Source organism: Kogia breviceps, chromosome 19 (genome assembly GCF_026419965.1).
Source record: "Kogia breviceps isolate mKogBre1 chromosome 19, mKogBre1 haplotype 1, whole genome shotgun sequence".
Classification (NCBI taxonomy): Eukaryota; Metazoa; Chordata; class Mammalia; order Artiodactyla; family Physeteridae; genus Kogia; species Kogia breviceps.
Genome location: NC_081328.1, coordinates 18,164,151 through 18,180,981, shown reverse-complemented (window position 1 = coordinate 18,180,981; position 16,831 = coordinate 18,164,151). Strand labels below are relative to the sequence as shown.

General features: G+C 49.4%; 1 protein-coding gene across 2 annotated transcripts in view; it reads left to right on the top strand.

The window, feature by feature from the left end:
* The window catches only part of ASIC2 (acid sensing ion channel subunit 2), a 930,101-nt gene that overhangs the window by 497,104 nt on the left and 416,166 nt on the right, over positions 1–16,831 (top strand). The window lies entirely within an intron of this gene.

Genomic DNA, 16,831 nt, shown 5'->3' with positions numbered 1-16,831 from the left:
TCCGGGGCCTCTCTAGAGGAAGGCGTCAATTTCCAAAGCAGCTAATGGAAGATAAACTGAAATCTTGGAAGCTGCCACCTGCCTGTTGTGAGGCAGCATTATAAAGACAGCTGTTTCTAGGGACTAATAAAAACACTATGGAAGGGCTTCCCTGGTGGCGCAGTGGTTGAGAATCCGCCTGCCGATGCAGGGGACACGGGTTCGAGCCCCGGTCTGGGAAGATCCCACATGCCGCTGAGCGGCTGGGCCCGTGAGCCATGGCCGCTGAGCCTGGGCGTCCGGAGCCTGTGCTCCGCAATGGGAGAGGCCACAACAGTGAGAGGCCCGCAAAAAAAAAAAACACTATGGAAGAGGGGAAATTAAGGAATGAGATTCCAGTCTGACAGGGCAGAAGGGGTCCTGAAGAGCTTGCCCAAGTGTTCCAGGCCCCTTGAGCAGCTGTCCCAGTGAGGACTTTGGGACGAGTCCTTCCTGCGTCTGACTATTAAGATCCTGTCTCTTCCTTTGCTCTAATTTACTAAAGGGGCATTTGATGACAATTGGACTCCTATAGGGAAGCTGATGTCCTATCCAGCTGGTGTGTTGACTTACATTTCCTCAGCATAACGACCAAGATGACCAGATAGATGTTATTTGCTGAATTACCTGCTGCACACCAGGCACTGGGTCCAACGTTTTTGATTTACGTTATCTCAGAGCCGGGCGTCATTACCCCCCTGTTACATACGAGGTAACTGAGGCTCAGAGGGACCAGTGAGCTTATCCCACCCACCCCCCCCGCCACACACACACATACATACCCCAATGTCTTCATTCTTTGTCTGGTCTCAATTCTATCTTATACTCCTAGACCTTGGGACCCTGCCCTAACCCCAGACTGCATAGCTGGAAACTTTAATACTTATTTCTATTTCATCAAAAGCCTACTGATCACATATTATATGCAGAGATAAACAAAATTAAATCCCTTTTTCAAGGAGCTTATGGTCTAGTGAGGGAGGTAGGCAAATACACTCTCTAATAAGATGCAGTGTGGTGAGTTGATGTCGTGAGTCAGGAGAGCTGCTAGCTGTGGTGCTGAGGTGGCCCAGGTCTTGGACCTTGGGCTCCCGGTGGGCTTTCCTGAGGAGGTCACACCAGGTAGAAAGAGTCCACAGATGAGAGAGAGAAGGGCTAGTGAGCAATCCAGCCAGATGGATCAGGACGTGCTAAAGCTGGAAGGCCAGCGAGATTTGATGCCTGAAATTCACTTGGGCCGGATGGGGCTTAAGTTGAATCTGAGGAAGTAGAAGCCAGAGGAATCTGAGGAAGTAGAAGAAGCCAGATCACAGCAGATCACTGCTGAGGAGTTTCTTCTTCATATTAATAACAATCAGGAACCACTAAAGGGTTTAACTAGGAAGTGGTACAGCCAGACTTGTAAGTGTGAAAGAACCTAGGGCATCATATGGGGGCTGGCTTGAGACTCAAAGGAGATCAGTTCGTAACAACAAATGGGAATTTTTAAACCCGGGAAGAAGCAAAGGCATGGAGAGGAGACTAATTGCAAGATAGTTGGATGGTAGAATCAATAGGTCTTGGCCATTTATTGGATGTGAGAGGGGAAAGAGGAAGAGGAGCCTGAATCGGTACACTGCCTGGTCCTTGGCAGCACTCCTTCTCCTCCAGAGCCCTGGACCCTGGCCTCTACTTTCCCAGACACTGGTTGGGTCTCACAATTAGTGCCCTGACCTTAGTATTAATATTACACCTTCCTAGGACTATGGCTGACATGCCCCACCCGCCATATTGAACTGCCTTGCAAACTATCACCAAACTCAAAGTTACCAACTCATGTTCAGTGTCCTCTGTTGAACTCCTTGCCACTTCCTGGCCCAGCCATCAGCCGGACCATTTCCTAAACCCCATCCTTCCCAGTCCGGCTCTCCTCACCTACTCCCCCGAGCCAGGCTTTGCTGTCTGCAGCCACCCAGCCCAGCTTCGATGCAGCCGGCTCCGCCCTCCACTTCCCACACCACCAACTCGAAGCTGGAAGAGAAGGCTAATGTGGTAGACTCAAGAGCTCTTGAGAACTCGGAACAATGGACCTGAACCAACAAGATGAAATTTAGCAGAGATAAATGTCAAGTCTGCATACTGAGCCCAGGAATCAATCACAGAGACAGGGTGGGGAGAGCTGATTTGCAGTGATGATAAAGGCAACATCTAGGGCAGTGGCTGATTAGCTGGCCAAAGGCCAAGCAGTCACCAAGAGTGTGAGACAGAAGCTGCATTTTTAAAAAGTGCGAACACAGTCTGAGGCCACATCAGTAGGGGTAGAGTGTCCACGTTAAGAAAGGTAGCTCTGACAGCCAGGACTGTTCTAAACCCCAACTAAAATACGGCATTCAGCTATGGGCAATACCATACAAGCATGTTCAGAAGAGGAGAAGAAACGAGATGGTGAATATCTAAAAACAAATTCTGGAAATATACAAGAGAAGGGATGGAAAGATGGCTGCGGGCCCTGGTGCTCAATTAATGCCAACTACTGGTATTATTATGTTCCCTTTCCCCGGTGGCCCAGTTCCTAGGGGATTTTTCTGCAGTTGAGGGTCTGCCCCTTGGAAAGACCCAAGAGCCCCTCCACCACTCCTTAATGGCCCCTTTCCCATCCTCCTGATGGGCTTGGGGATGGGAGCTGTCGCTGGTGTGTCTCAACTGTGGTCCTTTTGTCTCAAGTTCCCTGAAGTGGCAGGGCAGGGAGGGAGGGGTGTCAATGTAGTGGGTCTGCTGTGGTTTCTCTCCTCATTTTGCATCCCCATCCTGGAATGTGGAGCTGGGAGTGTCCTTAGAGCTGAATCCAGTGTTTCACAAATGAAGAAACTGATGCAGGAAAGAACTGTGGCTTTCTCAAGTTCCCTGATGCTGATCCTACCATCCATCTATATTGCAGCAGAGTGGTGGTTAGAACTGCGGTCAGTCCACACTGCCTGCTGGCCTCTTTCCTCCTACCCTAACCATGCACTGACGTCCAAGGGGTTTTAATTTAAAAAAAAAAATTTTTTTTTTAAAGGCAGGATGTGTAGGCTCTGAGGCCCAGCAAGCAGAGCACACAAGATAAGACTGGACCCAAAGACTCTCTTTCATCCATATGGTTGCCTTTGTCACTGGGGTGAAGTGAGTCAACATCTTGGCTGATTTTCCTGGGCATCTCTGGCTCCCAGGAAAAACCTTGATCCACCCCCTCACCGCTGCCTGCGCGCGCGGAAGGAGACAGGATGCTCCCACGCTGAGCCTGAACGGCGCCTCCCTCACCCGCTTCCCGCGGGGGCATCCCTGCTTCATCTCCAGAAACAGCAGCTCCAGGCCCGGTGTTAGAGGAGGCAGAGTTTTGCCTTTAATGACCTTGCTTCTTTTCTCATCACAACGTTTAACCTCAGCAGTCCAGCAATTTTTTTCCCTCATCAGCATCACCATTTTCTCACCCCCAACCCTCTTCCGTGGGCACAGCACACCACAGGGTGTATAGTTTATAAACCACTGGCGCGCGCATCTCCCTTGACCCTCCCAATCACCCCGTGAGGTTGCCCAGGGAGGGGTTGGAGCCCAGGGAGGCTTCGGGTCTGGCTGACTCACAAGGCGTATGGGTTTTGCTTCCTCGGGAAAGCTGTATTTCTCAAATGTGCCTTCCCTGGGTTGTAAAGCACGTTCGTGACAGCAGTGCAGTTCCCCATTTTTGCAGTTCTAGGATGAGAGGCTCACCTCGGATCTACAAAGAGACAAGGAAAAGTGTTGTGGGGAACTTGGAACACGCACAGACCGAAGGCCAGTCCTGGGTTACTCTACTTGAATGACCAGAGAATTAGAAGGTCATGGGAGGAAATGAAGAAATAAGTGAGGCCAACCCACTTTAAAGATGTCAGTGCTGGGAGCCAGAGGAAAAGGGCTTATTCCACAGGGGCGCAGAGCTGTTTAGCAGCACAGTTGGGGTTATAACTTGCACCTCTGGGTTACCGCCATTCCATGAGCCTGGAATCGGGCCCACTTCAGCATTCGTGGATGTCTTGAGTACAGTCTGCCATTCTCCTGGAGGTGTTGAGGGCTGGCCCATTTCCCTTGCCCTCCGCCTGGAGTTTGGAAACTCCCTTTGCTCCAAGCCGTGCTGGACCTTCAGATTTCCGTATGCAGTTGTACCCCAGGGGTCCCCGGAAAAGGTGGGCGCCTAATTGCTGCACATCTTCCCAGGCCTCCGGGGGTGCTTGGGAATGTGTCTTGTGTCCCCCCAGGGCAGAGAAGGGACACCTACCTAATGTCCCCACTGCCTTTCTAGGATGACACCCCACCTTACTCTTGCCAACCCACTTCTCAGGAACTAGGTCCTGTTTTTCCTGTCCTATGACACTCTTTCTGTAGAGTATCTGTGTCCACACAATACCATCGCCTGACCCTGGAATTCACGGCCCTATCTTGTCCATCTCCTTTGGGTGCCCCTTCCCCCCTAGATTTAGACAATAGCCTGGAACTCACTGGATTGGCCACATCCCCGTTTGGACTTCATCTCTTGACATCAGGCTTCACCGTTAGGGACTCCCCTTCTGGCCTCACTCTCTGCACTCAGCCGGCAGACTGGCAAAGGCATCGGTCAAGGACACTCAGGCCCAGTCTTTCTCAGTGTTGATGTTCCTGTCACTGGCCCTCCTCACTGCACACGCCCCACCTGACTGCCACATCCCCCCACCCAGTGCCACAACTGCACAGATGAACCCAAAGTCCAGCCCTTAAAATAGAAGTTCTGAGGAACTAATTCTGCAGCGTGCCCTTTTACAAAAAGAGAGGTCAAGTTCCCTGGTCAGATGAATTTGGAAAACACTGGATTAAACAGAAGTTCAACAAGATTCTTTACTGCAGAATTTCAATGTGCTCTCCAAGCAAATAGCATTGAATACAGTGTTTCCAACATGGATTTGACCATCCCAAAAGACCGGTGTCCTCTAGAAATACATTTGAGGGACGATTTATTTAACTCGTTCCTGGACATTAACGCTGACGAGTTTTGACACTGCCGCTTCTTTGCTGTGTGGCTTCCGACAAGTCACTTTCCCTCCCTGGGCTTCGGTTTCTTCATCTATAAGTACAAATAAAGCAATGTGGGGTTGGGGCAAGATGGTCTCCAGGGTGCCTTCTGGCATCGGCATCTTCCAATTCCCTCATCTGTATTTTCCAGCACGTCCGCATCCTAGCGCTAGGGCAGCAGAGATACTAGAGATTGAGAACGAGGCAGAGCTAACAAGACGTGAACACGATGAGACACAGCGGATGGCTTTGTGAGTGGCTGGGATGCTTTGTAAATGGTGAAAGTGGTTTTTGTTTAGGCGGCATCATGTGGCCATTAACAGCACTCAGAATCCCCAGGGGCTGAGAGAAGCTTGTAGCTCAGTGACAGGTGAGGTGGAGGGAATTCCGCTGGGCACTGCAGATCAGGTGGCCTTGCAGAAGTACTGAGGCCTCAGAGTCCCGGTCTTATCCAGGACATGCGGTGCCACACTGACACTGAGACAACTCAATTAGGGTCGATGTGGCAATATCAGAGAGAGCTGTGGGGAGAAGCTATCAAACATGGGGCCAATTGAACTTTGAGGCCTCTTCCAACACTGAGCTTCTGGGATTGCTTTGAGTGCCTTCTGGATGCAATACGCTATTCTAGACACAGAGGACAAAACAAAAATGAAGAAAACACAGTGCCTACCATTATGGGGTATATAGTATTTCTGGGATAGAGCTGTTTTCTCATCAAATTAAGTTTCAGAAATATAGCACACGTGTCCCATACCCCGTGGAACTCTCAACTTATATCAACATGATAAAGGCTCTGAGAAGTCCTGCAGGAAACCTGCCTACTGGTTAATGCAAGGTTCCCAAATCTATTTGACCATGGAACTCTCTTGTCTGAACACCTTCTAACAGCCCATAGGACTACTATTTCCCACAAGAGGAATCACAGCATATCAGACCCAAAAGGGACCCAAAGGGAACTTTTAAGTCAGGTCCCATGCTTTACAGAGAAGGAGCCGTTCTGTAGGCCATTGTGATGATCTGGGATTTTGTTCAATTGTCTCCAGGTTCTTGACTGGGACTCTAAAAAGGATGTGATCCCAGAGTTGGTACCTGCCATGTCGGGCATGTCATATGTTGACATGACCTCACTGTGCTGCCATGCTACTGTCACACGAGGAAACCCTCCAAAAAAGGATGAGAGAAAAAAGAGAATATGCCAGCAGGGTGTATTCCTAGTTCTAGTTCCCCAGATTTCTGGAGCTGCTGTGTGATTCTGATAGCTCTTCCTTCCATTTGCATGTGATCTCTCCCAGGCTTTTTCCAGGAAACACTTTTTCTGCCTTTCAAAAAAATTTAAACTATATAAATCAGAACTCTTTCTGTCACAAGTTGAAGAAAATTTGACTCAAACTGGCTTATGCCCAAAATGAATTTGTTGGCTCATGTAACTAAGTAGTCTAGAAGTAGGGATAGCTTCAGACGTGGCTGGATACAGGTCTGCAAACACTTCCCTAGGGCCAAGTTTCTCTCCCCCCATCTCTCAGCAGTGCTACCTCTCTGTGGTTTCCACTCTCAGAAAGACTCTCCCTCACGGTGACAAAAATGGCGACAGCTGCTCCAACTTCAGGTTCAATCCAGCAGAGAGACCACATGCGTTGTGGGCGGTACCTGCCAAAGTTGTCACTCGAGTTGAACCGGGTGAGGTCTGGTGCCCACCCCAGAACAAGCGTCTCCAGGTGCATTCACTTCTGACGGCCACCATCACAAAGTATCACGGAGTGGGTGACTTAAATAACAGAAATGCATTGTCTCACGATCCTGGAGGCAGGAAGTACAAAATCCGGGTGTCAGCAGTCCCTTCTGAGAGCTGGGGGGAAGACTCTCTTTCATGCCTCTCTCCCTGGCTTGTAGATGCATCACCCTGGTCTGTGCCTTCATATTTACATGGAGCTTTCCCTGTGCACGCCTGTCTCTTCACATGGCATCCTTTTGTAAGGGCACCAGTCCTATTGGATTTTAGGGCCCCATCTTAACTCCAGAATGCCCTCATCTGAACTAATTACATCTACAGTGAACCTGTTTCTAAATGAGGTCACATTCTGAGGTACTGGGGGTTAGGACTTCAACATATGAAATTTGAGATGACAGTGTATTCAACCCTTAACACCAGGGGAATATGTTTTACTGATTGGCTCAGTCCAAAATCCTGTACTTCATCCTGGAGCCGCCCCTGAAGTCCCACCAAGACCAAAGGGACTGAGATATCCTCTATCCTCCCCCCAAAATGGGCTGTGGCCCAAAGAGGTGGGTCTGGATGCTGAGGACCAAAACACACGTGCTGTGTTCACTTGGACTTCCAACACTTAACCAGTGCACTTGCCTTCCTCACCCCAACTCCCAGTCTTCCAGGCAATTCTATAAGCCAGGACCCAATAAAACCATGCCCTTGCTTTAGTCATCATGTGTCTTCTGCCAGGAATGCTCTGTCTCCTAGGGCCCATCTGGGGATCCACGGGGGTGAGGGCTTTCTTGGATTCCTGACCAAAAGCGAGACAGCATTTTAGGGGAGGCTGGGGGAAGAAGTTCATCCACTCATTCAGTATGTATTTATTGAGCATCCATGGTGGGCCAGGCAGAGTGTAGGGTGCTGGGACACAATGGCAAACAAGCAGACATGGCCCCGCCCCCAGGAAGCTTAGAATCTATAAAGCAACACAACATCAAAACAATCCACAATAACTATATCCTCATCTGCAGCTACCCTCACCCCTCATTGTAAACCCATGCACCAGAAGCTTCTTAGATACTGTGCCAGTTATTCATTAGATGTGGACTAAGCATTACTCTACACCTGGCACCAGGGGCAAGAATTAAAGACGAGACATGGTTCCCGTCCCCGTAGTTTACTGAGGGAGATAGACTGCAGCATGAGAGGGGCTCCGACTGAGGTTAAGCACAAGGTACTATGGAATCATAGAGGCAGGCAGCCATCCCAGCCTTGCAGGGAGTGGGGAAAATGGTTCTTGGAGAACTTGGCTCTGAGCAGACCTTCCCCGTGCTCTTCACTTCACATCTCCTTCCAACAGTCTGGTCCAAGCCGCCATCTTGTCTTTCCTAGACTATGTCCATAGCTTTGTCTCCTCCTACCTTTACTGCCCTTTGGTCTAGTAGCCATGATGCTGCCAGTGATGACTTTGTGAAGTCAGCCAGATGGAGTCACTCACCAGCTCAAGGTTCTGCAAAGGTTGACAAGGCCGTGGAGGGAAAGACAGTGGTGCTCACAGATTCCAGGCTCAGTCACCTCTATGCTTCTATTTACGCTCTCACTCTTGCCCGTCCTGTGCCCTCCACCAATCACATTCAGCTCCTTAAATATTTCTTCCCTCTTTAGGGCTTTTTTACACACGGTTCTTTGTATCTGGAATGTTCTTTTCCCCCTTCCAGTCCAGTTAGTTCATCCTTAGAACTCTGCCCAGTGTCACTCTCTCAGGAATGGCTTTGGTCTCCGGTCAACATGGCCTTGCCCTCCCCTGCCCCGCTCCCCGCGTGTCCCCATCACAGCACTGGCCCCATTTCACGGGACTGTAGCTGTGTGCTGAGTGGCATCTACCCCACTAACATTAGCTTGTGAGGGCAGCGACCAGGTCTGTGTCACCCAGCAGAGTGCCTGGTACCTAGGAAATGCTCCATACCTACTTCCTGAAGGGACTGAAGGGCCCTAGAGCATTGTTTCCCTCACCCCAGATTTTCCAAAGAAAATGGGAAACAGACACAAGATCACCGTGAGTTTCCAAAGAGCTATCGCTTCCCCTGGAGTGGGAGCGATTAATTCAGTTTAGTAACTGAGAAAAATTGTCCATGAAGAAAAGACTGTACGTTTGGGATATTTTCCCTCCTTGCTTTCCCAGGAAATGGGAACTTTGATGGGTATTGGCCATGGCACTGGGGGGAAGTAGAGAGGCTTCTGTGCTTCCAGGACCAAGACCAGGACCCAGGGATGCAGGCAGACAGAGCTGCTCAGATCAGGGCCCAAGACAAGGGGGCATCCAGAGTCCCCCTGGGTACCCACCAGAATCAACAGCCAGGTTTTCCAAGTTTGGATCTAGAGACAGGGCTGGAACAAGGGGGGAAGTAAGCAAGGCACCCAGGGCACAAAATTTAAGGAGGGGCTCAGTCTCGGGTGCAGGGCCCATGCTTGCACAACCCTGAGAGCAGATGACCCCTTAAATGTTGCTCCCTGGACCCCTCACTTGCCTCCCCCAGTCCCAGCCGTGTCTAGAGACTACAGCCTCACTCCCAAGAAGCCTTGAATCCCGTCCTTTCCAGGTGATTCTGATGTACAGTCAGGCTCAGGAAGCTCTCAGCTAGAAAACTCCTGAGAGGACGCCAGTGGAGAGAGTCGGGGACAGAGCCGGTTGGAGACCCCTGCGCCAGCCGGAGAGACTTCCTGCCAGTGCTCAGGGTGATGGCCAAATGCAGGACGTCATCCAGACCCTGGAGACAGAGATGTCTCCAGGTCTAACCCACAGAGCTGAGGGGAGCAAATAATGAGGCCGAGGGGAAAAAAGTTCAATCCAAAGAAAACTGGGGACTTCCCTGGTGGGCCAGTGGTTAGGAATCCGCCTGCCAGTGCAGGGGATGCGGGTTCGAGCCCTGGTCTGGGAAGATCCCACATGCCGTGGAGCAACTAAGCCCGTGTGCCACAACCACTGAGCCTGTGCTCTAGAGCCTGTGAGCCACAACTACTGAGCCCATGTGCCACAACTACTGAAGCCCGCGTGCCTAGAACCCGTGCTCTGCAACAAGAGAAGCCACTGCAGTGAGAAGCCCGTGCACCGCAACGAAGAGTAGCCCCTGCTCGCTGCAACTAGAGAAAGCCCGCGTGCAGCAACGAAGACCCAACGCAGCCAAAAATTAATTAATTAATTGATTAATGATTAATTTTCAAAGAACAAAAAGCCAAGAAAACTGTGTTCAGGATGCTCAGAAGTGGGTGATCTGGGCTGCCTGCTATGTTCCATCTTCACAGGGCTGTTTTCAGAAGAATCCATCCCAGGCCAGCCAGAAGCCCCTCCCCCTTGCTCCTACCTGGGTGTGATCCTGCCTCCAATCCAGTGCTTTTCCAATCCCAGGACTGGGTGCAGCTTCCATGATGCTGCTCAGGCCCCCAGACTTTCCTGAGTGATGCTGACCGCTGTTCTTTGTGCACTTCCAGTGACCCCCAACCTGGGGCTAAACCCAACACACCTCGTTTCACCGACACATCATGATATCCGTGTGGAGAGGGTCTCAGCTTTCCTCTGCAGAGGAGGAAAGGAGGCTTGGAGATAAAGTGACTCACCCAAAGCCACAGCATCTGCAAGTGTCCCGGAATTACAGGCCCGACTCCAAACAGTGTTCTCTTCGCCCCGGTGGCACTGTTTGTATATGTGATGGAGCCAGGGACCAGGGAAGCTGAGCACCAGAAAAGACGGCACCAAGGCCCTGCTACAGATCCCCAAACGGAGCTGGTGTGCCGAAGGCTGCTGCTGGTACTTCTCAGGCCTCGGAAGGGCTCTGCCATCTGGTTCCGGCTGGAGTAAGGCAGCGAGGTGTCAGGTGACTGAGAGGAGTAGTGGTTGAGGAATCAGAACGTGAGTTCCTGGCCCCAGCTCTCCATTTCCTGGCCGAGGAGAAACCGCACACCTCAGGTTGGGACTTGAACCCAGCCAGAACCCGCATTGGGACTTGAACACACTGTCTTTTTAAAAATAAATTAATTTATTTATTTATTTTTGGCTGCATTGGGTCTTCGTTGCTGCGCACGGGCTTTCTCTAGTTGCGGCGAGCGGGGGCTACTCTTCATTGCGGTGCGTGGGCTTCTCATTGCAGTGGCTTCTCTTGTTGCGGAGCACGGGCTCTAGGCGTGCGGGCTTCAGTAGTTGTGGCACACGGGCTCAGTAGTTGTGGCTCGCGGGCTGTAGAGCGCAGGCTCAGTAGTTGTGGCGCACGGGCTTAGTTGCTCCCCGGCATGTGGGATCTTCCCGGACCGGGGATGGAACCCGTGTCCCCTGCGTTGGCAGGCGGATTCTTAACCACTGCGCCACCAGTGAAGTCCCCCGTCCCCACTGTCTTTTAATTGAGATCACACACCTAGTCTCAGGACTTAATGAAGCTCAGGTTCTTGATGTCTCGTTGCAGAAAGAATTCAGTGAGAGACAAAGTAATAGGTAAGAAGTGGATTTATTTTTAGAGATACACGTGAGACAGAATGTGGACCTTCTCAAAAGGCAAGAACAGCCCTGGGAGAAACACACTCCACAGAGAGAGTGCGAGCCATCTCAGGAGGCGAGGGGCCCTCACCTCCTGAAATATGGGGTGGTTAGTTTTTATGGGCTGGGTAATTTCATAGGCTAATGAGTGGAAGGATTATTCCAACTATCTTGGAGAAGGGGCGGGGATTTCCAGGAATTAGCCCACTGCCTACTTTTTGGCCTTTTATGGTTGACCTCAGAACCGTCATGGTGCCAGTGGGTGGGTCATTTAGCATATGTTAATGCATTACAATGAGCGTGTAATGAGCCTCAAGGTCCACTGGAAGTCACATCTTCTGCCATCTTGGACCTAGTCGTTCTAACCAGGTATGTCATGTCCTCAAGGGCTGTGTCATTCTTTTGAAGGTTGTGTCCTGCCCCCTTCCCTCCTGTTTCAAAGGGACCTAGCATACCTTTCCCTTTAGCATCTCGGTTTCCCAAACTATAAAACCTATAAAAAGGTGAGGTCATCCAAGAAAAATTGAATCAGGTGGCTGGTAAGAATCCTCCCACTCGTAAGAGCAGAATTTTGATTGTCAGTGGGTGACAGAGGGGCAACGTGTGGGGTGTATTTGGGGCAATCAGTGCCGTGGGTGCTAATCAGATGGGTGAACCCCAGTCCTGGAGCCGCCGGTCCTCCTTGAGTTTAGTGGGTTCTGAAAACAGCTGGCCTGGAAGCATTTCTCAAGCTAAGACCCCACCCCAGGGTGGAGGGTGGGAGAATGTTATTTTGGAGGAAGGGTGGCTAGTTTCCTGCAGGGCGAGGGGCACACCCAGCCTGGGCTCTCCCAGGGACAGAGCTGGAATGGGAGCTTGACCAGAGCACTGCATCTGGTAAAGCGTGGGGAAAAGACCATAAAAGAGAGGAGAAAATGGAAGAAGGAAGGAGTTGGTGAGAGAAAGCAGACAGACCAAAGAGGGCAAGAGAGAAGGAGAGAAAGAAAAAAAAAGGGGGGGGGGGAGATAGAAAAGAAAACAATGGTCGCTGCTGAGGGTCAAAAAGTATCAGTGATCCAGTCATTTTCCTGTTGTGACACTGCCCTGTGGTTCTGTAAGATTGTGTTTCTTCATATCTTTTACATATTCTCCAATTATTGTGTTAATCTTTATCTTACTGATTTTAAAGACTCTTTAGTTATAATATAAAAAAAAAAATAACAATTCTTTGTCTTATATGTCCCAAGTATCTCCCCGGGTTATGGTATGCTTTTTGAGATTTTATACCTAGATTTTTAAAATGTAGCTATGAAGTAGCTTTTTTTAACAACCCATGATTGGACAGGAGGAAATTCTTCTTTACAGAGTTATTTTGATTAATTTTTTTTTTTCTATGTGGAATAGGGATGCACTGGGGGAAACTGGGTGGAGGGTACGCTGGGTTTCTCAGTGTTCCCTTTTACAACTTCATGTGAATCTGTAATTATCTCAAAGTAATATGTTCAAAGTAAAATTGATCCGGGAACCACATCTGGGGACATATAACAAGAGGGTCAAGAAGTACAAGGAAGGTTGTGTTGCCCTTTGAGAACTGACAGCCTGGTGCAATTTGGGATGAAAGTAAAGCCCTGCGGTGGTGTGGCTGGACCCAGCACACGCCCCGGGGCTGGGAGGTGCCAGAACCTTTCTTCTTCTCCTTGGCCCAGTGATTATATATGTTTCCCCAAATGCTCTACTCTGTATTTATGCTTCTGAAGTGTTTGTGTAAAGAAGTCGGTAGCTACTAAATTAGCAGTTCATTCTGTATTTCTATAACAGCTCATCTGGAAAACTGGGTCGACGGCAGCTCTGACATAAAAAAGCTAATTCTGGAGAGAATTCGGCTGGAAACCGCTGCCACACAGAGGGAAGGGCTGCAGGGGGACCCCTGACCCATATCCATCCAAGCCCCATGTGGGGGAGAAGCACATCAAGCCATTATCCAGGTCGCTTTTCCACAGTCCACAAACCATCCACCCTCCCCTGCAGGAACTGACAGTTGCCCCAAAAGGCCAGGTAGCTGCTCCCTGTCACATGTGTCAAATGGACTACAGACAGGACCTACGTACATGTGTGGCGGCCCTCTGTCCCACGACCCACCAGCACCGATGCTAGAAGCCAGCCCAAAGTCAAGGTCACTCTCCCCACAATCCTTAGTCAGACTGGCACAGGATTCCAATTAGGACCAGAAGTTTGGAATGGAGCAAAGAGGGGAAAGGTGTGTTAGCTTAATGAGGGGAGTGGGACCCCAGGTGAGAGCAGGTTAAAGGAGACTGGTTTTCAGAGTTTCTATGTGGGAAGGATAATGTCAAAGTGAAAGGCAGCCCTTCCCATAAAGGGACTGAGGGAAACCTCATGCTGACCTTATCCACGCTGCAGGCACATTTTCTCTTAGAATCCTCACGGCATCTCTAGGACATAGGACTCGTTTGAATTTACAGATAAAGATAACGAGGCTAGACAACCCAATGAACCAGTGAACGCAAGCAGGGGTGCCAGGACTCAAGTCACTGTTTAACCATCAATGTCCTGGTTCAGTCTCCCAATCTGCAAAATGGGGATGGTAACAGCACTTGCCTTGTAGAACAGCCATGAAGATTAAACACGTTACGGGATGTAAAGGACTTCGAACTGCAGCATAATGAACACTTGCTTAATACACACTCGCTCTTATTATTTCATTACTGATACCGCGACTTCCAGCAAGGCCCCATTTTGACAAGAGACCTAGGACTAACAGCACATGAAAAGTGGTTACGGGAACTGGAAATATTTACGTTAAAAAGAGAAGGTTACAGGGAGACAGGCTCTTAATCCTAAAAAATCCAAAAAGCTGCTACGAAAAAGACAGATTAGACTTGCTCAGCTCTTACCAGAAGGCAAAATTAGGGCCAATGTGGAAAAAATATAGGAGATGAGATTTAAGCCTCTCATGAGGGAGACGTTTCTAATGGATGAACTCCCTAAAAACGGGTTTGTGTTCCTGCTTCCCTCTCCCTTTTAAGCAGAGCGTGGGGATCATGGTCAGAGATGCTCTCGGGAGTGAAGCATCAGGCAGGGACCCTCTAGGCTCTGGGTTCAGGTCACGTTGCCAACAGAGGAACTTGCCCATCAGTCACTGGCGGGGATGAGCTCTGTCAGCCAGAATCTCCAAACCGCTGGGGCCTGACCTCCCAGAATGATTCTGTTTCTTCCAGGGTCCAAATTACTATGTCAGATGGGCTCAGTGAAAGTAGTTGCCTATATGTCTAATGCCACAATTAAAGAAACTCATTGGCAAGCTGCGTTAGGGCAAAAATCAATTTTTAGAGTTTTTCCTTTTTTATTAGCTGCTCTCCCATCGAAATGGTCTATGCATGCAGTAACTCAGAAGCCAATATGAGGAAAGTTTCCGAGGAGCCAGAGGACGTAGAAAAAGTGGAGATGAATTGCGGGCAGACACAACAGTGAGGCTGAAGGCAGAGACCCATAGGTGCTCTTGACAAGCAGCCCTTGGGTCAGGGTGCGCAGCATTGTGTTAGACCCGGGAGGGTAATCCATTGATGGATTGCCCCTTCTGCGTGATCTGTGTGGCCGTTCCAGCCTGAGCCCCTCTTCGTGGTTCACAGAGAGTTCTATTCTGGATGCTTGATACCTTTGCAGGTGTGGGAATTGCAAATGAGAGGTGAGGGAGGGAAGGAGAGGGAGGAGAACTATGGTGTGGGGAGGGGCTGGCAGAGGGGGGCCAGAGCAATGGAAGTGGAGGGAGAAGATTGGGGGGGGGTGCAAGGCTGGTCAAGGCAAGTGCAGAAGAACAGCCTCTGGTGAACTAAACGGGAGGGTTCGATTGAACAGAAATTCAAAAAAAGAGGTTCTGGATCCAGCTGGGGCTACCAGTTGGTCAAGGGTCAGGAAAGTCAATTCCTAAACGAGGGTCAAAACAAATGAACACAACAGGGACAAAATTTCAACCACCCCTGGTGATAATGCCAGATGATTTGACCTAAGAATCCACGTGGGAATTTTCCCTAAGGAAACAGTCAACAGAAGCAAAGATCTTCACTGCAGATTACCCAGACCAGCAAATTTATCTGACCACTTGGGAAGTGCAGAGTTAAAAATTACAGGCCCCCCAGTGGACAGTTGTATAGCCATTAATTTTATAACCAGCAAGACTGTCCAATAATGTAAGAACCTTTTTATAATACTCTAAATCAAGGGTTGGCAAATTTTGTCTGTAAGGGGCCAGAAAGTAAATATTTTCGCTTCGCAGGACATCCAGTTTTTGTTACTACTACCCAACTCTGCCATGTCATGCGAAAGCAGCCACCAATAATGGGTAAACGAATGGAAGTGACTGTGTTCCAATAAAACTTTATTTACAAAAACATGTAGTGGGCTGGATGTGGCCCAAGGGCTGTTTTAAATGACAAAAGCAGAACAAAATTTGATGTATTCATTATGATTGCAATTATATAATATATGAGTTCTAATGGTCCCGAAGGAAATATGCAAAGCTGGAATGGGCAGTTGAGTTAGGAGAGTGGAATTAGAGTGGGTTTTCTTTCTTATTTGGAGGTAAAGGCAGGACCCTCTTGTTACCTGAGTACTCAGGACTCACACAGACCCTCCAAGGACTGGGCATGGAGGGGCCCAGATTCCCAGTTCCCAAACATGGTACATCCTGGGGTTTCTCAATGACTGCCTGGTGAGTCAGTGAACACTCAGGAAAGCTGGCCTTCACAGTGTTCTGCCCTTGACCTGGGTGCCCTTTTTTGTCTGCTGATGGAGTAAACCCCGTTTCAGCTGTCCAGTTTCACTGAAGAGGGTGCCCTCCACTGGGCTCTGAGGTCCTGGAGATGAAGTGGTGGGAAACTATGGCAACCCCAGTATCTGGAGTCAATGAGCTGACTCGGTGGAAGCTGGGGTGGAAACCACAGGCTCTGGGGTCATAGACTTCAGTAGATGTCCCAGGAGAAGGGGTCAGAGCAGAGACAGTTCCATTCTGGTTTGGAGCACTGGCTTTGGAGTCAGACAGACCTGGGCTGGACTCTGGCTCCTCTGACAACCAGCTCTGGGGTGTTGGATGTGTCCTTTCACTTCTTTGGATCTCCTTTTCCAGGTTTGTATCACGGGGTAATAATACCAGCCTGCAGGGTTGTTGTGAACATTAAATGAGATCATGTGCGTGAGGCTCTCGGCACAGTGATGGCTCAGAAGAAGTCCTTAGTGATGGTGGCTTTCAGCTAATATGTGTCTTGGCATGTTTCTCCGTGGATTTATCCTGATGGGACTCTCTGCGCTTCCTGGACTTGATTGTATATTTCCTTTCCCATATTAGGGAAGTTTTCAACTATAATCTCCTCAAATATTTTCTCAGTCCCTTTCTTTTTCTCTTCTTCTTCTGAGACCCCTATAATTCGAATGTTGGTGTGTTTAATATTGTCCCAGAGGTCTCTGAGACTGTCCTCAATTCTTTTCATTCTTTTTTCTTTATTCTGCTCTGCAGTAGTTATTTCCACTATTTTATCTTCCAGGTCACTTGT